The following is a 24,130-nucleotide window of genomic DNA, read 5'->3' on the forward strand; positions in this document are numbered from 1 at the left end:
ACCAGCGACGACAGCAGTGAGGAAGAAGATGGCAGCAGCGAGCAGTACATCAGCTCGAGGCCAGGGTATCAAGAACACTGTCAGGCTGACAGTGCGAGACCGGAACGGGGGCACCGGCTTCACCCGAGAGACCTTCATCCGGAAGGTCTTGCTGGAATGCTGCGGATTTACGCCCGATGACATCTACTGCGTCCAGGACTTCGCAGGTTTCTTCGATGTCACTTTCCGGCAGGCTGCAGGGTGGCAGAAGCTGTACCAGCAGCTTCAGCTGAAGGGGACAGAGGCACCGCTGTCGCTGCTGAAAGCACAGCCCCTCTTTGCAACGGCTACGCAACAGGAAAGGACAATCACGGTGCACATGTTCAACCCGCACGTGCCAGTGGTAGATGTCCTTACGTTCCTCGCTCGGTATGTGGAGAGCGTAGGAACACCAGCGGACGTGAAGGACGGACTGGGAATCTGGACCAGCAAACGGCAGGTGAAGGTGAAGCTGAGGTTGGATTCCAACGGCGGCATCATCCACCCCCCCCCCCTCCGTCTTCGCCATCGGAGGGAACCGAGGGTACATGGTGTACGCGGGACAACCCAGGGTGTGCCGAAACTGCGGCAAGGAAGGGCACATCGCAGCCCAGTGCAGGGTGGTGATGTGCAAGAACTGTAAAATCGAAGGCCACCTGACCAAAGACTGCACGCAGGCCAAGGCCTGCAACCTCTGCGGACAGGCTGGCCACCTGTACAGAGCCTGCCCGAAGCGTGGGGGCACCTACGCACAGGCGACCAGGGGAGGTGCTGGCCCTGAAAGGGCCCAGGCAGATGCGGACGTACCCGCCAGCGCTGCAGATGAGGCACCCGACAGGACGGATGACGAGACCAGGGAGGAAGGTGCAAGCACCCCAAGACCTGCCACCCCACTGCAGACCCTCCAGGACCAGGCAAACGACGAGCAGGAGTCCATGGAGGAGGGGAGAGCTGAGGTGGAAACCGAATGGAAGGTCGTCAAACGCAAAAAGACCCAAAAGGCGGCGGCCAAGCGACAGAAGGCGGAGCAACGCCAGAAAAGGGCAGGGAACCACACAGCCCCTGGTACCCTGTCCTCTTCAGAGGAGGAAGGAGTTGGGGGAGGCCAGCAGCCCCGGCGGAAGAAGCGGCTGGCAGAACAGGTGGAGAGGAGGAGAGAGAGGGGAGAAAGTCTGCTGGCCACCCCCCAAGTACAGGAGGCGGAGAGCAGCAGACACACAGAGCTCTGGGAATCCGGGAGCAGAGCCACGGCTGGCACCCAGCAGCCGGAAGGGGAAGCAGCCCAGGAAGTCAGCAACCCCCCGGGCCCAGACCCAGAACCAGAACGGCCACACACGGAGGAGTACTACCAGCAGTACCTGAGCCCACAGGAGGTGGAAAACTTCACAAAGGCGGTGGGAATGAAGGCTCAGGATGGCAAGGGTGAGGACGGAGAGCAGCCAAAATAAAAGACTTACAACGATGGCAGACCTTAAATTGGCGTGCTTGAATGTGAGAAGTTTGAAGAGTACTGGGCGATGCGTCAGCACGCTCCAGTACCTGGACACTGTAAAGGCCGATGTGACCTTCCTCCAGGAGTGTGGACTACCACATCTCCGTAACTACCGGAGGTGGTCACGGTGGTGGAAAAAAGGTTTGTCGGTGTGTTCGGGGGGCAACGATTGTCGCGCTTCCGGCCTGGGGATTCTGCTGCGGGGAGGCAACTTCTCAATCACCCAAGTTAAAGAGGTGGTTGCGGGGCGCCTCCTGGTAGCAGACGTCAAATACCGGGGCACTCCGCTCCGGCTGATCAATGTGTACGCCTCCCCCGTGCGGAGCGAGCGGCTGGCCGTCTTCGAGCAGCTCCCACAGATGCTGGTGACGCTCCAGCCGGTCGTTCTGGCCGGAGACTTCAACTGCACCATTGATGCGGCTGGAGGACCCGGCAGCGCTGACGGCAGGCTGGACAGTACCTCTGGACTCCTGAGGGTAACGGTGAAGACAGCCAAGCTGCGCGACGCCTTTGGCACCCCCACAGGTGGAGCACAGCCGCAAGCCACCTGGACACGATCGGACGGCTCAGCCCGCTCCTGGATTGACTTCCTCTTCCTGTCTGAGTCCCTCATGGTCAGGTCCACCGACGTCACGCCGGTGTTCTTCTCTGACCACTGCCTTCTGAGAGCCACCTGTCACTTACGGGAGGACCAGAAGGCAGGCAGGGGGACGTGGAAGCTGAACGTAAAGCTGCTGACCCCAGAGAACATCGAGGAACTAGAGAGGGAGTACACAGGTTGGAGAACCTTGAAAGCCTTCTTTGATTCCCCGGTTCACTGGTGGGAAGCCACCAAGGAGAACATTAAGAGGTTCTTCATCCGCAAGGGTATTCAGAAGGCAAGGCAGGAGCAGAGGGAACTGCGTAAACTCCAGACAGAGTTGCAGCAACTTCTCCTTCTGCAGTCGAAGGGGGTGGATGTCAGGGAGGAATTGCGAGAGGTGAAGGGCCAGCAAGCCCAGCACCTCGCCGCTGAATCCTCCAAGATCATCTTCCGATCAAGGGTCCAAACCGTGGAGCAGGACGAGACGTGCTCACGCTCTTCTTCCAAAAGGTGCACAGGGGGAGCTCTGTGATCCACAGCCTTAAGGAAGAGGACGGCTCAGTCGCGTCCTCGCAGACCGACATACTGAGGATCTGCAAGTCCTTCTATGCCGGTCTGTACGAGGAAAAGGCCACAGAATCCACAGCCTCCCGCAACTTCCTGTCGCCTATCACGCAGGTCTTAGACGACGGCAAGCGGGAGAGTCTGGATCAGCCACTGACCCTGGACGAGCTGACAGGCTCCATCCGTTCCTTTGGGTCGGGTAAGACTCCCGGAAGCGATGGCTTACCGGCTGAGTTGTACTCGGCTCTGTGGAACTGGATGGGCCCAGACCTGCTGGAAGTGTACAACGCTATGCTTCTGGCCGGCAGTATGTCTGAGTCCATGAGGAAGGGCATCATCACCCTCATCTACAAGCAGAAGGGGGAAAGGGAGGACATTAGGAATTGGAGACCCATCTCTCTCCTGAATGTGGACTACAAGATCCTGTCCAAGGCTATCGCCAACAGGGTCAAGTCTGCTCTGGGACAGGTGATCCACCCGGACCAAACCTGTGCTGTACCGGGCAGGAAGATCTAAGACAGCCTCGCGCTGCTGAGGGACACCATCGCCTACGTGCAGGACAGGGGGGTGGATGCCTGCCTGGTCAGCTTGGACCAGGAGAAAGCCTTCGACAGGATACCGCACACGTACATGGCGGACGTGCTCTCCAAAATGGGATTTGGGGAGGGAATCCGGAATTGGATCAGACTGCTCTACACAGACATCCGTAGTGCAGTCCAGGTCAACGGGTGGGAAACAGACAGCTTCCCCATCAGGTCTGGAGTCAGGCAGGGCTGCCCCCTCTCCCCTGCCTTGTTTGTCTGCTGCATAGAACCCTTTGTGGAAGCCATCAGGAGGGATGAGGGCATAAGAGGGGTGACGCTGCCAGGCAGTGGAGGGACCCAAGTGAAAACCTCCCTGTACATGGACGACGTCACCGTCTTCTGCTCTGATCCGAGGTCAGTTCGCAGGTTGATTGGCACCTGCGAACAGTTCGAGCTAGCGTCGGGGGCCAGGGTCAACCGCACAAAGAGCGAAGCCATGCTCTTTGGCAACTGGCCCGACCGATCCAGCGTCCCCTTCACCATCAGGTCTGACCACGTGAAGGTGTTGGGGATCTGGTTCGGAGGGGCTGAGGCGTGCAACAAGAACTGGCAGGAGCGGACTGCCAAGGTGAAACAGAAACTGGGACTGTGGGGAGGGCGCTCCCTGTCGATAACGGGCAAGAACCTGGTCATCAGGTGTGAGGTGCTCTCAGGGCTGCTGTACTTGGCGCAGGTCTGGCCCGTCCCCCGCTCCTACAGCTCGGAAATCACCCGGGCTGTCTTCAGATTCGTCTGGGGATCCAAGATGGAGCGGGTGAGACGGACCGCCATGCACAAGTCCCTGGACAACAGGGGCAAGAACGTCCCCAATGTCGCCCTCACCCTGATGGCCAGCTTCGTGTGTGGCTGCATCAGGTTGTGTGTAGAGCCCAGGTATGTGGGCACCAAGTACCACTATGTGCCCAGGTTCTACCTGTCGCCCTGGCTACGAAGGATGGGTCTGGCCCCACTCCCGCGCAACGCCCCAGTCAGCTGGTCGTTGCCGGCATACCTGTCCTACATCGCAAAGTTCTTCCAGGAGAACGCCTTTGACCACAGGGCCATCAGGCACTGGTCGGCACGAAGTGTCCTGCAGGCACTGCAGGAGAAGGACGTGATGGACACAGTGGGGTGGTTCCCTGAGCAGACTGTCCAGTTCATCTGGCAAAATGCCTCATCGCCAGATCTCACCAACAGGCACCAAGACCTCGCCTGGCTGGCGGTGAGAGGGGTCCTCCCAGTCAGAGCCCTCCTGTACGCCCGGAACGACGTCTCCGCACCCCACTGCCCACGGGAGGACTGCAGTGAGGAGGAGTCTGTGACCCACCTCTTTGCACACTGCCAGTTCGCAAAGAGGGTGTGGAGGAGGATGGACGGGCTAGTGTCACGTTTCATCCCCAGCAGCTGCGTAACAGAGGACTCTCTGATCTACGGGCTGTTCCCGGGGACGCACACGGAGACCAACATCCGGTGCTGCTGGCAGATCATCAACTCGGTGAAAGACGCTCTTTGGTCAGCCCGAAACTTGATGATCTACCAGCACATGGAGATGTCCGTGGGAGAATGCTGCCGACTGGCACATTCTCGGCTGCAGGAGTACGTGCTGAGGGACGCACTGAAACTCGGTGCAGCCACCGCAAGGGCCCGGTGGGGAAGGACCACAGTATAGGTTTCTCCACCCGTGGGAGCGGGAGGGGTCGGGGGCGGGGAGTATACCCCTCAACAATGATATGGTAAGCTGAACTACTGGAGTGCCACGTGGGTGGCTATAAATACGGATATGTACTGAGTATAATGGAAACGTATGTAAAGGATGAAAAGGTATTGAATGGTTTATTGTATATATTTATTTTTGAATAAAGTATATTTTGAAATTAAAAAAAAACTGTACTCCCGGATTGTCGTCTCCGCACGCCGTTGCCCACGGGAGGAATGTGATGGGGGGGAGTCGGTAACTCACCTCTTTGCACATTGTGGGTTCGCAAAGAAGGTGTGGAGGAGAATGGAAGGGACAGTGTTAAGATTCAGGCCCAGCAGCTGCGTTACCGAGGACTCCGTGATCTATGGGCTGTTCCCGGGGACACACACGGAGACAAACATCCGGTGCTACTGGCAGATCATCAATTCGGTGAAAGACGCGCTTTGGTCTGCCCGAAACTTGGTGGTCTGCCAGCACATGGAGATGTCCGTGACTGGATGCTGCCGACTGGCTCACTCTCACCTGCAGGAGTACGTGCTGAGGGATGCACTCAAGCTCGGTGCGGCCACCGCGAAGGCCCGCTGGGGAAGGACCACAGTTTAAGGTTCATCACCCGTGGGAGTGTGAGAGGTTGGGTGGGGAGGAGAATACCTCTCATCAGCGGTGTGGACAGATGAATCAACATGGTGCCCCAGGAGTGGCTGGAATTGTTAATTTGGAAAAGGAATTAGAGCCAACGCCTGCCTTTATTGTTGATAATTTTATTGTAAATAAGTCTTAACTCTTGACCAAGGGTTGAGAGTAAATGAACGATTTATTGTAAACATTTTTCATTTGTATATGAACAGAGAGTCAACGCATAATTTAATTGTAAGTAACTTTATTTATTGAATAAGGACCCAGGGTCAACGAATGTTTTTTTTATATGTATATAACTTTGTTTTGTAATACCTCTGAATAAAGTATTTTTGGAAAAAACAACCTGTCTTTTAAAAGTTGATACTGTACCTGCCTCAACCATTTCCTCTGGCAGCTCATTCCACGTACGTACCACCCTGTATAAAATATTGACCCTCCAGTTTATATTAAATCATTCCCCTCACCTTAAGCTTATGCCCTCCAGTTCTTTATCCCCCCAACCCTGGGGTAAATACCATGTCTATGCCCTGTATGATTTTATGTATTTCTCTAGGACCACATCTCATTCTGGAATCAAGCCCCAGTCTGGCCCACCTTTCCCGGTAACTCGATCCATTGAGTCCGAGGAACATTGTGGAGGAGCTGGAACTCTGACATTGCAAAGCTGTCGCCTGACACACTGACTGTATCCAGCATGTTGTGCCACAGCGATCGGTGCCAGTTATCATCGATATCATCTCAACCAGGAAACTTGCAGATGTCAACAAGATTGGGGGTGTAGTGGACAGTGAGAGGATCTATCAAAGCTTGCAGTGGGATCTGGACCAGAAAGAAGAATTGACTGAAGAATGGCAGATGGGATATAACGCAGATAGGTGTGAGGTGTTGCACTTTGACCAAGAGACATAGAAACAGAGTGAGGTCATTTGGCCCATCGTGTCTGCTCTGCCATTCCATCAAGGCTGATTTATTATCCCTCTCAACCCTGTTCTCCTGCCTTCTCCCCGTAACCTTTGACACCATGACTAATCTAGAACCTATCAACCTCCGCTTTAAATATACCCAATGTCTTGGCCTCCACAGCCAAGATTTACCACTCTCTGGCTAAAGAAATTCCTCCTTAACTCTGTTTTAAAGTAACATCCTTCTTTTCTGAGGCTGTGCCCTCTGGTCCAAGTCTCCCCCATTATCTGCTCACTTCTCACTGCTGCCATCAGGAAGGAGGTTCAGGAACAGTTATTACCCTCAGCCATCAGGAAGCAGGTACAGGAGCCTCAGGACCCACACCACCAGGTTCAGGAACAGTTATTACCCCTCAACCATCAGGTAGCAGGTACAGGAGACTCAGGACCAACACCACCAGGTTCAGGAACAGTTATTACCCCTCAGCCATCAAGAAGGAGGTACAGGAGACTCAGGACTCACACCACCAGGTTCAGGAACAGGTCTTGAACCAAAGGTGATAACTTCACTCAACTTCATTTGCTCCATCACTGAAATGTTTCCATGACCAATGGACTCACTTTCAAAGACTCGCAATCTTATGTTCTTGATATTTATTGCTTATTTAGTGACCATTATTATTTCTTTTTTTTTTTCTTTTTGTATTTGCAGTTTGTTGTCTTTTGCACACTGGTTCCATCCTGCTGGTGTGGTCTTTCAATTGATTCTGTTATGGTTTTTGGATTTATTGAGAAAATGAATCTCAGGGTTGTATATGGAGACATTGATAATAAATTTACTCTGAGCTTTGAGTGTCTGTACATTGACAGGAAATGATAAAGTAGTGGTGGTTGGGGTTGTGGTGGAGTGGGTGATTGGGTGGAGGTGATGATCAGCCTTACTGCCTGGGGAGGTGTAGAGTATCACCTGGATGGGTGTTTACAGGATTTCCCAGCGGATACGGTGTGATGGGGGTAGGAGAAGAGGAGAATTGTTGATCTGGGATGGAAGCAGATTTAACAGAGAAATATCTGCAGGGGCCTGGGGAGAGCACAAGGACTGGATCTGATTAAACAACTCTTTCACAGGTTTTTTGGGCATAACAATCTCTTGGGCTGGGAAACTCTGTGAACTTCAGCCAGAAATGGTATTTGGTTTTACCAAGCAGAGGGAATCAGGAACGATGGAAGTCTGTTGTCCACGTGATGTATGATGAACATTGGCCCTGTAGACACATCCCCTATTCTCTCAAGAGTTAGATAAGAAAACAAGAAGTACGGAGAGAACTTACTTGCTGACCTTGCTCCCGCCTGTTCTTACCACCTGGCCCTGTTGAGCCAAAGCCTTACAACTCTGACTCAGACCACTCCGATGATGACCACTCCACTAGACGGGACCTGTCTTTTATGGAGACTGAGTTTTTAAAGCTTTTTGCCACACTTGCATGGAAACGCTTCTGCTGCATCTTTGCATTAATCCAATAACGACTCGCGCTGAGAAAACCTGCTTTTCAAAGCTCTTCGCCTCGTCCCTCACCATTTCAGAATATTATTTATTTTATTTTATTGAGAGATAGAGCACAGAACAGGCCCGTTCGGCCCACCCAGGAGTCCACTGATTTAACCCGAACTTAACTGTGGTAAGGTTTAAAAAATACAATTAACCTACTAACCAGTCTGCCTTTGGAGAGAGGGACTGTGTACATGGGAAGGACGTACAAAGTTACTTACAGAGAATGCTACAATGGAATTCCGAACTCTGACACTATGAACTGTAATAGTGTCAGACTAACTGCTATGCTATCGCGGTGACAATAAATAAGTCCCAGTGCCGAAACCCGGGATTGAACCAAGGACCTTTAGATCTTCAGTCTAACGCTCTCCCAACTGAGCTGTTTCATCTGATATGCCTGCATTTTTGTGGTTCACCTCTATCTTGTACCTCAGCATTGCTGTATCTGCAGTATTGTAGTTCTCCTCTCCCTCGTCCCTCACCATTACAGAATATTATTTATTTTGTTTTATTGAGACATAGAGCACAGAACAGGCCTCTCCAGCCCACCCAGCTGTTCCACCCAGGAATTCACCGATTTAACCCTAACATAATTATGGGATGGTTTAAAATAACAGATTAACCGAGTAAGCAGTACATGTTTGGTCTGTGGGAGGAAACCAGAGCACCCAGAGGAAACCCATGAGCACATACAAACTTACTTATAGAGTGCACTGCAACTGAACTCTGAAGCCTTGAGGGCTTATAGCGTCACAATAATCGCTAAGCTGCCATGGTGCCCAATAAATAAGTCCCAGTACCGAAACCCAGGATTGAACCAGGGACCTTCAGATCTTCAGTCTAACGCTCTCCCAACTGAGCTTTTTCTGCTGATACAGCTGCAGTATTGTTGTTCTCCACTCTCGTGTACCTCACCATTGCAGCATCTGCACTGTTGTATTTCTATGTGCTTTGTAACTCACCAGTCCATCATCTGCAGTATTGTAGTTCAACTGTTCTTTAAAACTCTCTATTCTTGTGTATGCGGTATTTTATTTATCCTCTGCCTTGTACCTCACAGCTCCAGCACCAGTGGTATTGTATTCCCCGTGCTTCGTACCTCACCTTTCCGGACTCTGCAGTATTGTATTTCTCCTGTGCTCTGAGCCTCAACATTCCAGTAAATGTGGAATTGTGGTTCTCCTCTGCGTTAACCTCACCATTCCTGTATCTGCAGAATTGTATACTCCTCTGCCTTGTACCTCACCATTGCAGTATCTGCAGAATTGTACTACTTCTGTGCTTTGTAACTCACTGTTGCTGTATCTGCGGTATTGTAGTTCTCCTCTGATGGTTCCTCACTGTTCCAGCATCTGTAGTATTGCTCCTCTCCGGATTGTACCTCACCGTTGCTGTGTCTGTGTTATTGTGAATCACTGCTTCCTCGTCCCTCACCACTACAAAATATTACTTACTTTATTTTATTGAGAGATACAATTCACGAAGCTGTGACAACCAGGAACCCTCTGATTTAACCCTCATGTATTTATACTTCATACTTTATTGTCACCAAACAATTGGTACTAGAACGTACAATCATCACAGCGATATTTGAGTCGGTGCTTCCCGCTCCGTGGATTACAAATATTAAATATTAAAAATAGTAAAACTTAGTAAATATTAAAAATTTAAATTATAAATCATAAACAGAAAATAGAAAAATGGAAAGTAAGGTAAAGCTAAAATCTGAGAGGCAGGTCTGGATATTTGGAGGGTACGGCTCAGATCTGGGTCAGGATCCATTCAGCAGTCTTATCACAGTTGGAAAGAAGCTGTTCCCAAATCTGGCCATACGAGTCTTCAAGCTCCTGAGCCTTCTCCCGGAGGGAAGAGGGATGAAAAGTGTGTTAGCTGGGTGGGTCATGTCCTTGATTTTCCTGGCAGCACTGCTCCAACAGCGTGTGGTTTAAAGTGAGTCCAAGGACAGTGTTATGGTGATACGGTGTAAAATAACCAATTAACCTTTTAACCAGTACGCCTTCGGACGGTGGGAGGAAACAGGAGCACCCAGAGGAAACTCATGTGCACATGGAAAGTACTTAGAAATCTACAGAGGATGCCGGAATTGAACTCTTAATTCCAAGACCTCGAGCTGTAATAGAGATGCACCAAGCACCACGCTACCGCGGTGCCAATTAACGAGTCTCAGTGCTGAAACCCGGGATTGAACCAGGGACCTTTAGATCTTCAGTCTAACGCTCTCCCAACTGAGCTATTTCAGCTGACATATCTGCACCGTTCTGCGCATTCAACATTCCAACATCTGCAGTATAGTATTTCCCTCTGCATGGTAACTCACCATTCCAGCATCTGCAGTACAGTATTGCATTTCCCCTGATTTTCACTTCGCCATTCCAGCATCTGCAGAATTGTATTTCCCCTGATTTGCACCTCATCATTCCAGCATCTGCAGAATTGTATTTCCCCTGATTTGCTCCTTACCATTCCAGCACCTGCAGTATTCTTTCCATGTGCTTTGTACCTCACAGTTCCTGTGTCTGCAGTATTGTATACTCCTCTGACTTGTACCTGACTATTTAACTATCTGCAGTAGTTTGCTCCTGCAGTGTCTTGTCTCTGTCTGCACTATTGTACCTTTCCTGTGCCTTCCACCTCAACATTACTGTATCTGCGGAATTGTATTTCTCCCGTGCTTTATAACACAGTGTTGCTGTATCTGCAGAATAATAGTTCTCCTCTCCCTCGTCCCTCACCATTACAGAATATTATTAAGAAATAAAGTAGATGGGCTTGAGGCACAGTTGGAAATTGGTAAGTATGATGTTGTCGAATAACAGAGACATGGCTTCAAGTGGACAGGGCTTGGGAAATGAATATTCAAGGGTATATGTCCTATCGAAAGGACAGACTGATGGGCAGAGGGGGTAGGGTGGCTCTGTTGGTGAGGAATGATATTCAGTCCCTTGCGAGGGGGGACATAGAATCAGGAGATATAGAGTCAGTATGGATAGAACTGAGAAATTCTAAGGGTAGATAGACCCTAATGGGAGTTATCTACAGGCCCCCAAACCGTAGTCTGGATGTAGGGTGTATCTTGAATCAAGAGTTAAAATTGGCATGTCTCAAAGGTAATGCTACAATTGTTATGGGGGATTTCAACATGCAGGTAGGCTGGAGGAATCAGGTTGGTACTGGACCCCAAGAAAGGGAGTTTGTGGAGTCCCTCCGAGATGGATTCTTAGAACAGCTTTTACTGGGGCCTACCAGAGAGAACGCAATTCTAGATTTAGTGTTGTGCAATGATCCGGATTTGATCAGGGACCTCGAGGTAACGGAGCCATAAGGAGGTAGTGACCATAATATGATGAGTTTTAATCTACAATTTGAGAGGGAGAAGGGAAACTCAGAAGTGTCAGTATAACAGTTGAACAAAGGGAACTATGGAGCTATGAGGGAGGAGCTGGCCAAAGTTCAATTGAACAATACCCTAGCAGGGATGACAGTGGAACAGCAATGGCAAGTGTTTCTGGGAATAATGCGGAAGGTGCAGGATCAATTCATTCCAAAGAGGAAGAAAGATCCTAAGGGGAGTAAGGGGAGGCCGTGGCTGACAAAGGAAGTAATGGACAGTATAAAAATAAAAGAGAAGAAGTATAACATAGCAAAGACGAGTGGGAAGCCGGAGGATTGGGAAACTTTGAAAGAGCAACAGAAGGTAACTAAAAAGGCAATACGCGGATAAAAAATAAGGTACGAAGGTAAACTAGCCAAGAATATAAAGGAGGATAGGAAAAGCTCCTTTAGGTATGTGAAAAGGAAAAAAATAGTTAAGACCAAAATTGGGCCCTTGAAGAAAGAAACGGGTGAATTTATTATGGGGAACAAGGAAATGGCGGACGAGTTGAACAGGTACTTTGGATCTGTCTTCACTTGGGAAGACACAAACAATCTCCCAGATGTAATAGTGGCCAAAGGACCTAGGGTAATGGATGAACTGAACTAAATTAATATTAGGCAGGAAATGGTGTTGGATAGACTGTTGTGTCTGAAGGCTGATAAGTCCCCGGGACCTGATGGCCTGCATCCCAGGGTACTTAAGGAAGTGGCTTTAGAAATCGTGGACGCATTGGTAATCATTTTCCAATGTTCTATAGATTCCGGATCAGTTCCTGTGGATTGGAGGGTGGCTAATGTTGTCCCTCTCTTCAAGAAGGGAGGAAGAGAGAAAACAGGGAATTATAGACCGGTTAGCCTGATGTCGGTGGTGGGAAAGATGCTGGAGTCAATTATAAAAGATGAAATTACGACACATCTGGATAGCAGTAACAGGATTGGTCCGAGTCAGCATGGATTTACGAAGGGGAAATCGTGCTTGACTAATCTTCTGAAATTTTTTGAAGATGTAACTATGAAAATGGACAAGGGAGAGCCGGTGAATGTAGTGTACCTGGACTTTCAGAAAGCCTTTGATAAAGTCCCACATAGGAGATTAGTGGACAAAATTAGGGCACATGGTATTGGGGGCAGAGTACTGACATGGATTGAAAATTGGCTGGCTGACAGAAAACAAAGAGTAGCGATTAATGAGTCCCTTTCGGAATGGCAGGCGGTGACCAGTGGGGTACCGCAGGGTAGCGTGTGTGTCTCAGTGTTCAGAGAACCAACCCAGCCAGTGTGTGTCTCAGTTGGGCCCGGTGACAGTCAGGAGCTGTAGCACCCCTCCCCCCAATCTCCCTGTGCACAAATCAGCAAACACTCCAGAAATGGTCAATTCCAGTTTATTTTTAAATTACAGTGAAACTTTGAAACTATATTGTGGGTGTTGCTTTCTGTGACCACTCTCTCTGTGTGAGCTCAGAGACTGGTCCCGATGGTCTCCAGTCCTGTCCCTCGACCAGCAGTGGACAGAACCCCAATGGCCATCGACGGCCCCAAACCCTCCCCCATCCTATCCCACCGTGCTAAGGATGACAGCTGCTGATTGGCTGAGAGCTGATGCCATTCCTTTAGGGTGGGCTGTGCTGATTGGACCGGAGCTCTAGAGCCAGCAGTGATTGGATGAAATGTCTGCTCCCAATGATTGGTGGGTGGGACGATGGGGGAAGGGAAGCGGAAGGGAAAATGTCTCCAGGCATGAGCTCCATGTGAAGGTGTATTTTGGACCCTTTTCCTTTAGAGGCCACACCATGATGCTTTTCTCCTCCCTCCCTGGCTCCTGGGCTGGGGAAACTGTGAGTACACTCCAGAACTCAGATTGTTGACACTCAAAGACCACCCGGAAGGAGGAACAAAACAGCCCAATCACCCCCCTCAAAACCTAAAGGGACGACCAGGTGGGGGAAAACGTCCGGTCGCTGGATGAATGAAGAGGAGCTGACGAGGGAACAGCGAGCAAAGGACCAGCTTTCAAGGGAGCTGAACGTCACCCCTGGTATCCTCGACACACTGCTGGCGACTCACCAAGCAGCCCAGAGGATGAGGAGGGAGGAGGGGCCTGGCTGGGAAGAGAGGCTTAAAGTGTCCTGGACCGACACAATGAAAGTGAGCATTCTTCATGAACGCCCTGCGGCTGGGATTCCTGAATCCGATGAGTATCCTGTCTTAAAACAGCCAAAGTCCGTCGGAAGCTGAGTGTCCAGGTTCATGTCCTGACCGTTCAGCTCCTGTTGGGTCTGGTGATGGCGTTCCAGAATAACCTTCACTTTGATCAGTTTGCCCCAGGAGCCAGATTCTGTTCCCCCGCAGGGTCTGTCCTCCTCACCCTGAGGTCCAGTTGGGCAGTGTCCAGCAGTGTGTGGTCATGTTGGAATGAAGGTAGGCTTGTCTTTAAAGGTCAGATGACTTGGCATTCTCCTGGGGCTCCCGAACCAGCCCAACAGTGGATGGTGGTCCAGGTTAACCCTTTCCTGGCCTCACAAACCGTACGCAAACTCCTTTATGTTTCACTACTGTCGGGCCGGCTCTCTCGTCACTCTTGTCCCAGTTAAGTTCCACCTGCCATTCCTTGACCATTTCCCACCTGGTCTCCATCCCATTGTAACCTTAGACAACCCTCACTTTCACCGCTCTCCAATTTCAGTGTCATCCACAAACTAACTATATCGCCTACATTCTCCTCTGAAATATGAACACAAGACATACAGCAGATTAAAACAGGACGACTACAAGACCGTTTACACTTATAGATTCAGACAGGGAGCGAATCACTGCCTGAATATTAAATGTAACAGGTTCCCTGGTCTGTGGTTTGACAATGGGCACCGTCTGACATCACTGAAAGACCTTTGACATCACCTTTGACCTTGGGAATGGTAGAGGTGGGATTGTTCATTCTCTCTGACCCCTTGTTCATGCTAAGGGACATTCGGTGCTAAAATGGTGCTTGGGAACAAGGAATGTCTGAGACATTGCACAAAATATTCTAAATTAATCCCAGATTAAATCAACCTCAAAGAATTGAGAAATAAAGTTGAATATTGTATGGAAAATATAAATTAATAATGAAAATGATGTTTTTGGGGGCTTCTTGTGAACACTGTCCCACTGTCAGTAGTCCCCAGGAAAACACAGTGAAGTTACTGATGAACTTCTGTGAACACGGACCCTCTCCCTGCTGACACCCTGAATACATTCTTACACTTGGGACCCCTTGTAAGCACAGTCACACTTCCGTGAGCTTCCTGTGACCTCCATCCCACTCCTGGGATCCTGCCCTGAACACTCCGATGGTCCCACGAGGTGAACAGGTCTGTCTTTAGTAAACGTTTACAGTGAAGGTCCAGTCAGCTGGTTTCCATGATTCCCCTGTTGATCTCTTGTATCTTGCTTCCTAAAGGACTCCAGCTATTCTCCCAAAACATCCCTGACTAAAGGTCACTTTTGACCTTCTGCCTTCGTCATGGATACCTCCTCCCTTGGTGACAGGGATCAGGCTGTTCCATTTTCCACAGGGATGGGAGAAGAGCAGCAGAGCAAACTGATGGTCTGATGGTGAATCCGTCAGCAATCAAAGAGTTACTGTATACAGTGCAGACACAGGCCATTTGGCCCAACTGGTCTATGCTACCCAAGATGCCCCTCCTACATTTATATTAACACGAGGAATTCTGCAGATGCTGGAAATTCAAGCAACACACGTCAAAGTTGCTGGTGAACGCAGCAGGCCAAATCTTGGTTGTGGAAGGTCGAAGGGTCTCAGCCCAAAACGTCGACCGTACCTCTTCCTAGAGATGCTGCCTGTCCTGTTGCGTTCACCAGCAACTTATATGTGTGTTGCTCCCCTCTTACATTGTCCCCTTTGCCAACATTTGGCCCATAACCCTGTAAACGTTTCCAATCCATGTACCGGACCAACTGTATCTCACCACTTCTCGGCCTTTTGGCTAAGATCAAGTGTAGTATCTGTTCTTATCAGACCAGAAGGCGGAGGAGGAGAGTTCGCGCTGACGCAGGGGTGGATCCTAATGCTGATTGGCCTCCAATCTAACACCCCATACCAGCGACGACAGCAGTGAGGAAGAAGATGGCAGCAGCGAGCAGTACATCAGCTCGAGGCCAGGGTATCAAGAACACTGTCAGGCTGACAGTGCGAGACCGGAACGGGGGCACCGGCTTCACCCGAGAGACCTTCATCCGGAAGGTCTTGCTGGAATGCTGCGGATTTACGCCCGATGACATCTACTGCGTCCAGGACTTCGCAGGTTTCTTCGATGTCACTTTCCGGCAGGCTGCAGGGTGGCAGAAGCTGTACCAGCAGCTTCAGCTGAAGGGGACAGAGGCGCCGCTGTCGCTGCTGAAAGCACAGCCCCTCTTTGCAACGGCTACGCAACAGGAAAGGACAATCACGGTGCACATGTTCAACCCGCACGTGCCAGTGGTAGATGTCCTTACGTTCCTCGCTCGGTATGTGGAGAGCGTAGGAACACCAGCGGACGTGAAGGACGGACTGGGAATCTGGACCAGCAAACGGCAGGTGAAGGTGAAGCTGAGGTTGGATTCCAACGGCGGCATCATCCACCCCCCCCCCTCCGTCTTCGCCATCGGAGGGAACCGAGGGTACATGGTGTACGCGGGACAACCCAGGGTGTGCCGAAACTGCGGCAAGGAAGGGCACATCGCAGCCCAGTGCAGGGTGGTGATGTGCAAGAACTGTAAAATCGAAGGCCACCTGACCAAAGACTGCACGCAGGCCAAGGCCTGCAACCTCTGCGGACAGGCTGGCCACCTGTACAGAGCCTGCCCGAAGCGTGGGGGCACCTACGCACAGGCGACCAGGGGAGGTGCTGGCCCTGAAAGGGCCCAGGCAGATGCGGACGTACCCGCCAGCGCTGCAGATGAGGCACCCGACAGGACGGATGACGAGACCAGGGAGGAAGGTGCAAGCACCCCAAGACCTGCCACCCCACTGCAGACCCTCCAGGACCAGGCAAACGACGAGCAGGAGTCCATGGAGGAGGGGAGAGCTGAGGTGGAAACCGAATGGAAGGTCGTCAAACGCAAAAAGACCCAAAAGGCGGCGGCCAAGCGACAGAAGGCGGAGCAACGCCAGAAAAGGGCAGGGAACCACACAGCCCCTGGTACCCTGTCCTCTTCAGAGGAGGAAGGAGTTGGGGGAGGCCAGCAGCCCCGGCGGAAGAAGCGGCTGGCAGAACAGGTGGAGAGGAGGAGAGAGAGGGGAGAAAGTCTGCTGGCCACCCCCCAAGTACAGGAGGCGGAGAGCAGCAGACACACAGAGCTCTGGGAATCCGGGAGCAGAGCCACGGCTGGCACCCAGCAGCCGGAAGGGGAAGCAGCCCAGGAAGTCAGCAACCCCCCGGGCCCAGACCCAGAACCAGAACGGCCACACACGGAGGAGTACTACCAGCAGTACCTGAGCCCACAGGAGGTGGAAAACTTCACAAAGGCGGTGGGAATGAAGGCTCAGGATGGCAAGGGTGAGGACGGAGAGCAGCCAAAATAAAAGACTTACAACGATGGCAGACCTTAAATTGGCGTGCTTGAATGTGAGAAGTTTGAAGAGTACTGGGCGATGCGTCAGCACGCTCCAGTACCTGGACACTGTAAAGGCCGATGTGACCTTCCTCCAGGAGTGTGGACTACCACATCTCCGTAACTACCGGAGGTGGTCACGGTGGTGGAAAAAAGGTTTGTCGGTGTGTTCGGGGGGCAACGATTGTCGCGCTTCCGGCCTGGGGATTCTGCTGCGGGGAGGCAACTTCTCAATCACCCAAGTTAAAGAGGTGGTTGCGGGGCGCCTCCTGGTAGCAGACGTCAAATACCGGGGCACTCCGCTCCGGCTGATCAATGTGTACGCCTCCCCCGTGCGGAGCGAGCGGCTGGCCGTCTTCGAGCAGCTCCCACAGATGCTGGTGACGCTCCAGCCGGTCGTTCTGGCCGGAGACTTCAACTGCACCATTGATGCGGCTGGAGGACCCGGCAGCGCTGACGGCAGGCTGGACAGTACCTCTGGACTCCTGAGGGTAACGGTGAAGACAGCCAAGCTGCGCGACGCCTTTGGCACCCCCACAGGTGGAGCACAGCCGCAAGCCACCTGGACACGATCGGACGGCTCAGCCCGCTCCTGGATTGACTTCCTCTTCCTGTCTGAGTCCCTCATGGTCAGGTCCACCGACGTCACGCCGGTGTTCTTCTCTGACCACTGCCTTCTGAGAGCCACCTGTCACTTACGGGAGGACCAGAAGGCAGGCAGGGGGACGTGGAAGCTGAACGTAAAGCTGCTGACCCCAGAGAACATCGAGGAACTAGAGAGGGAGTACACAGGTTGGAGAACCTTGAAAGCCTTCTTTGATTCCCCGGTTCACTGGTGGGAAGCCACCAAGGAGAACATTAAGAGGTTCTTCATCCGCAAGGGTATTCAGAAGGCAAGGCAGGAGCAGAGGGAACTGCGTAAACTCCAGACAGAGTTGCAGCAACTTCTCCTTCTGCAGTCGAAGGGGGTGGATGTCAGGGAGGAATTGCGAGAGGTGAAGGGCCAGCAAGCCCAGCACCTCGCCGCTGAATCCTCCAAGATCATCTTCCGATCAAGGGTCCAAACCGTGGAGCAGGACGAGACGTGCTCACGCTCTTCTTCCAAAAGGTGCACAGGGGGAGCTCTGTGATCCACAGCCTTAAGGAAGAGGACGGCTCAGTCGCGTCCTCGCAGACCGACATACTGAGGATCTGCAAGTCCTTCTATGCCGGTCTGTACGAGGAAAAGGCCACAGAATCCACAGCCTCCCGCAACTTCCTGTCGCCTATCACGCAGGTCTTAGACGACGGCAAGCGGGAGAGTCTGGATCAGCCACTGACCCTGGACGAGCTGACAGGCTCCATCCGTTCCTTTGGGTCGGGTAAGACTCCCGGAAGCGATGGCTTACCGGCTGAGTTGTACTCGGCTCTGTGGAACTGGATGGGCCCAGACCTGCTGGAAGTGTACAACGCTATGCTTCTGGCCGGCAGTATGTCTGAGTCCATGAGGAAGGGCATCATCACCCTCATCTACAAGCAGAAGGGGGAAAGGGAGGACATTAGGAATTGGAGACCCATCTCTCTCCTGAATGTGGACTACAAGATCCTGTCCAAGGCTATCGCCAACAGGGTCAAGTCTGCTCTGGGACAGGTGATCCACCCGGACCAAACCTGTGCTGTACCGGGCAGGAAGATCTAAGACAGCCTCGCGCTGCTGAGGGACACCATCGCCTACGTGCAGGACAGGGGGGTGGATGCCTGCCTGGTCAGCTTGGACCAGGAGAAAGCCTTCGACAGGATACCGCACACGTACATGGCGGACGTGCTCTCCAAAATGGGATTTGGGGAGGGAATCCGGAATTGGATCAGACTGCTCTACACAGACATCCGTAGTGCAGTCCAGGTCAACGGGTGGGAAACAGACAGCTTCCCCATCAGGTCTGGAGTCAGGCAGGGCTGCCCCCTCTCCCCTGCCTTGTTTGTCTGCTGCATAGAACCCTTTGTGGAAGCCATCAGGAGGGATGAGGGCATAAGAGGGGTGACGCTGCCAGGCAGTGGAGGGACCCAAGTGAAAACCTCCCTGTACATGGACGACGTCACCGTCTTCTGCTCTGATCCGAGGTCAGTTCGCAGGTTGATTGGCACCTGCGAACAGTTCGAGCTAGCGTCGGGGGCCAGGGTCAACCGCACAAAGAGCGAAGCCATGCTCTTTGGCAACTGGCCCGACCGATCCAGCGTCCCCTTCACCATCAGGTCTGACCACGTGAAGGTGTTGGGGATCTGGTTCGGAGGGGCTGAGGCGTGCAACAAGAACTGGCAGGAGCGGACTGCCAAGGTGAAACAAACTGGGACTGTGGGGAGGGCGCTCCCTGTCGATAACGGGCAAGAACCTGGTCATCAGGTGTGAGGTGCTCTCAGGGCTGCTGTACTTGGCGCAGGTCTGGCCCGTCCCCCGCTCCTACAGCTCGGAAATCACCCGGGCTGTCTTCAGATTCGTCTGGGGATCCAAGATGGAGCGGGTGAGACGGACCGCCATGCACAAGTCCCTGGACAACAGGGGCAAGAACGTCCCCAATGTCGCCCTCACCCTGATGGCCAGCTTCGTGTGTGGCTGCATCAGGTTGTGTGTAGAGCCCAGGTATGTGGGCACCAAGTACCACTATGTGCCCAGGTTCTACCTGTCGCCCTGGCTACGAAGGATGGGTCTGGCCCCACTCCCGCGCAACGCCCCAGTCAGCTGGTCGTTGCCGGCATACCTGTCCTACATCGCAAAGTTCTTCCAGGAGAACGCCTTTGACCACAGGGCCATCAGGCACTGGTCGGCACGAAGTGTCCTGCAGGCACTGCAGGAGAAGGACGTGATGGACACAGTGGGGTGGTTCCCTGAGCAGACTGTCCAGTTCATCTGGCAAAATGCCTCATCGCCAGATCTCACCAACAGGCACCAAGACCTCGCCTGGCTGGCGGTGAGAGGGGTCCTCCCAGTCAGAGCCCTCCTGTACGCCCGGAACGACGTCTCCGCACCCCACTGCCCACGGGAGGACTGCAGTGAGGAGGAGTCTGTGACCCACCTCTTTGCACACTGCCAGTTCGCAAAGAGGGTGTGGAGGAGGATGGACGGGCTAGTGTCACGTTTCATCCCCAGCAGCTGCGTAACAGAGGACTCTCTGATCTACGGGCTGTTCCCGGGGACGCACACGGAGACCAACATCCGGTGCTGCTGGCAGATCATCAACTCGGTGAAAGACGCCCTTTGGTCAGCCCGAAACTTGATGATCTACCAGCACATGGAGATGTCCGTGGGAGAATGCTGCCGACTGGCACACTCTCGGCTGCAGGAGTACGTGCTGAGGGACGCACTGAAACTCGGTGCAGCCACCGCAAGGGCCCGGTGGGGAAGGACCACAGTATAGGTTTCTCCACCCGTGGGAGCGGGAGGGGTCGGGGGCGGGGAGTATACCCCTCAACAATGATATGGTAAGCTGAACTACTGGAGTGCCACGTGGGTGGCTATAAATACGGATATGTACTGAGTATAATGGAAACGTATGTAAAGGATGAAAAGGTATTGAATGGTTTATTGTATATATTTATTTTTGAATAAAGTATATTTTGAAATTAAAAAAAAACTGTACTCCCGGATTGTCGTCTCCGCACCCCGTTGCCCACGGGAGGAATGTGATGGGGGGGAGTCGGTAACTCACCTCTTTGCACATTGTGGGTTCGCAAAGAAGGTGTGGAGGAGAATGGAAGGGACAGTGTTAAGATTCAGGCCCAGCAGCTGCGTTACCGAGGACTCCGTGATCTATGGGCTGTTCCCGGGGACACACACGGAGACAAACATCCGCTGCTACTGGCAGATCATCAATTCGGTGAAAGACGCGCTTTGGTCTGCCCGAAACTTGGTGGTCTGCCAGCACATGGAGATGTCCGTGACTGGATGCTGCCGACTGGCTCACTCTCGCCTGCAGGAGTACGTGCTGAGGGATGCACTCAAGCTCGGTGCGGCCACCGCGAAGGCCCGCTGGGGAAGGACCACAGTTTAAGGTTCATCACCCGTGGGAGTGTGAGAGGTTGGGTGGGGAGGAGAATACCTCTCATCAGCGGTGTGGACAGATGAATCAACATGGTGCCCCAGGAGTGGCTGGAATTGTTAATTTGGAAAAGGAATTAGAGCCAACGCCTGCCTTTATTGTTGATAATTTTATTGTAAATAAGTCTTAACTCTTGACCAAGGGTTGAGAGTAAATGAACGATTTATTGTAAACATCTTTCATTTGTATATGAACAGAGAGTCAACGCATAATTTAATTGTAAGTAACTTTATTTATTGAATAAGGACCCAGGGTCAACGAATGTTTTTTTTATATGTATATAACTTTGTTTTGTAATACCTCTGAATAAAGTATTTTTGGAAAAAACAACCTGTCTTTTAAAAGTTGATATTGTACCTGCCTCAACCATTTCCTCTGGCAGCTCATTCCACGTACGTACCACCCTGTATAAAATATTGACCCTCCAGTTTATATTAAATCATTCCCCTCACCTTAAGCTTATGCCCTCCAGTTCTTTATCCCCCCAACCCTGGGGTAAATACCATGTCTATGCCCTGTATGATTTTATGTATTTCTCTAGGACCACATCTCATTCTGGAATCAAGCCCCAGTCTGGCCCACCTTTCCCGGTAACTCGATCCATTGTGTCCGAGGAACATTGTGGAAGAGCTGGAACTCTGACATTGCAAAGCTGTCGCCTGACACACTGACTGTATCCAGCATGTTGTGCCACAGCGATCGGTGCCAGTTATCACCGATATCATCTCAACCAGGAAATTTGCAGATGTCACCAAGATTGGGAGCGTAGTGGACAGTGAGGGGATCTATCAAAGCTTGCAGTGGGATCTGGACCAGAATGAAGAATTGACTGAAGAATGGCAGATGGGATATAATGAGATAGGTGTGAGGTGTTGCACTTTGACCAAGAGACATAGAAACAGAGTGAGGCCATTTGGCCCATCGTGTCTGCTCTGCCATTCCATTAGGGCTGATTTATTATCCTTCTCAGCCCTGCTCTCCTGCCTTCTCCCTGTAACCTTTGACACCATGACTAATCTTGAACCTATCAACCTCCGCTTTAAATATACCCAATGTCTTGGCCTCAACAGCCAAGATTTACCACTCTCTGGCTAAAGAAATTCCTCCTGAACTCTGTTTTAAAGTAACATCCTTCTTGTCTGAGGCTGTGCCCTCTGGTCCTAGTCTCCCCCATTATCTGCTCACTTCTTACTGCTGCCATCAGGAAGGAGGTTTAGGAACAGTTATTACACCTGAAACATCAGGAAGGAGGTACAGGAGCCTCAGGACCCACACCAGCAGGTTCAGGAACAGTTATTACACCTCAGCCATCAGGAAGGAGGTACAGGAGCCTCAGGACCCACACCACCAGGTTCAGGAACAGTTATTACCCCTCAGCCATCAGGTAGCAGGTACAGGAGCCTCAGGACCCACAGCAGCAGGTTCAGGAACAGTTATTACCCCTCAGCCATCAGGTAGCAGGTGCTGGAGCCTCAGGACCCACACCACCAGATTCAGGAACAGTTATTACCCCTCAGCCATCAGATAGCAGGTACAGGAGACTCAGGACTCACACCACAAGGTTCAGGAACAGTTATAACCCCTCAACCATCAGGAAGGAGGTTCAGGAGCCTGAGGACTCACACCACCAGATTCAGGAACAGTTATTACCCTCAACCATCAGGAAGGAGGTACAGGAGCCTCAGCAACACACCACCAGGTTCAGGAACAGTTATTACCCCTCAACCATCAGGAAGGAGGTACAGGAGCCTCGGGACCCACACCACCAAGTTCAGGAACAGTCATTACCCCTCAGCCATCAGGAAAGAGGTACAGGATCCTCAGGACCCACACCACCAGGTTCAGGAACAGTTATTACCCCTCAGCTATCAGGTAGCAGGTACAGGAGCCTCAGGACCCACACCACCAGGTTCATGAACAGTTATTACCCCTCAGCCATCAGGTAGGAGGTACAGGAGCCTCAGGACCCACACCACCACGTTCAGGAACAGTTATTACCCCTCAGCCATCAGGTAGCAGGTACAGGAGCCTCAGAAACACACCACTAGGTTCAGAAACAGTTATTACCCCTCAGCCATCAGGAAGGAGGTACAGGAGCCTCAGGACTCACAACACCAGGTTCAGGAACAGTTATTGCCCTGAGCCATCAGGAAGGAGGTACAGGAGACTCAGAAACACACCACCAGGTTCAGGAACACTTATTACCCTCAACCATCAGGAGGGAGATACAGGAACCTCAGGACTCACACCACCAGATTCAGGAACAGTTATTACCCCTCAACCATCAGGAAGGAGGTACAGGAGCCTCAGGACCCACACCACCACGTTCAGGAACAGTTATTACTCCTCAGCCATCAGGTAGCAGGTACAGGAGCCTCAGCACTCACACCACCAGGTTCAGAAACAGTTATTACCCCTCAGCCATCAGGTAGCAGGTACAGGAGCCTCAGGACCAACACCACCAGGTTCAGAAACAGTTATTACCCCTCAACCATCAGGAAGGAGGTACAGGAGCCTCTGGACTCACACCACCAGATTCAGGAACAGTTATTACCCCTCAACCAGCAGGAAGGAGGTACAGGAACCTCAGAAACACACCACCAGATTCAGGAACACTTATTACCCTCAACCATCAGGAGGGAGATACAGGAGCCTAAGGACTCAGACCACCAGATTCAGGAACAGTTATTACCCCTCAACCATCAGGAAGGAGGTACAGGAGCCTCAGAAACACACCACCAGGTTCAGGAACGTTATTACCCCTCAACCATCAGGAAGGAGGTACAGGAGCCTTGGGACTCACACCACCAGATTCAGGAACAGTTATTACCCTTCAGCCATCTGGAAGGAGGTACAGGAGCCTCAGGACCCACACCACCAGGTTCAGGAACAGTTATTACCCCTCAACCATCAGGTAGGAGGTACAGGATCCTCAGCACTCACACCACCAGGTTCAGGAACAGTTATTACCCCTCAGCCATCAGGAAGGAGGTACAGGAGCCTCATGACCCACACCACCAGATTCAGGAACAAATAATTACCCCTCAGCCATCAGGT

At 51.9% G+C, this 24,130-nt stretch overlaps 1 non-coding gene and 1 pseudogene across 1 annotated transcript; one reads left to right on the top strand and one right to left on the bottom strand.

The window, feature by feature from the left end:
* Positions 1–10,200: 10,200 nt before the first annotated feature.
* On the bottom strand, positions 10,201–10,273 carry trnaf-gaa (transfer RNA phenylalanine (anticodon GAA)). The gene has a single exon. It is a non-coding gene; the product is annotated as a tRNA-Phe (tRNA).
* A 5,101-nt stretch (positions 10,274–15,374) lies between these two features.
* Positions 15,375–15,506, top strand: LOC140186522 (U2 spliceosomal RNA; annotated as a pseudogene).
* Positions 15,507–24,130: the final 8,624 nt, after the last annotated feature.

The sequence above is a fragment of the Mobula birostris genome, chromosome 22 (assembly GCF_030028105.1).
Source record: "Mobula birostris isolate sMobBir1 chromosome 22, sMobBir1.hap1, whole genome shotgun sequence".
Lineage (NCBI taxonomy): Eukaryota > Metazoa > Chordata > Chondrichthyes > Myliobatiformes > Myliobatidae > Mobula > Mobula birostris.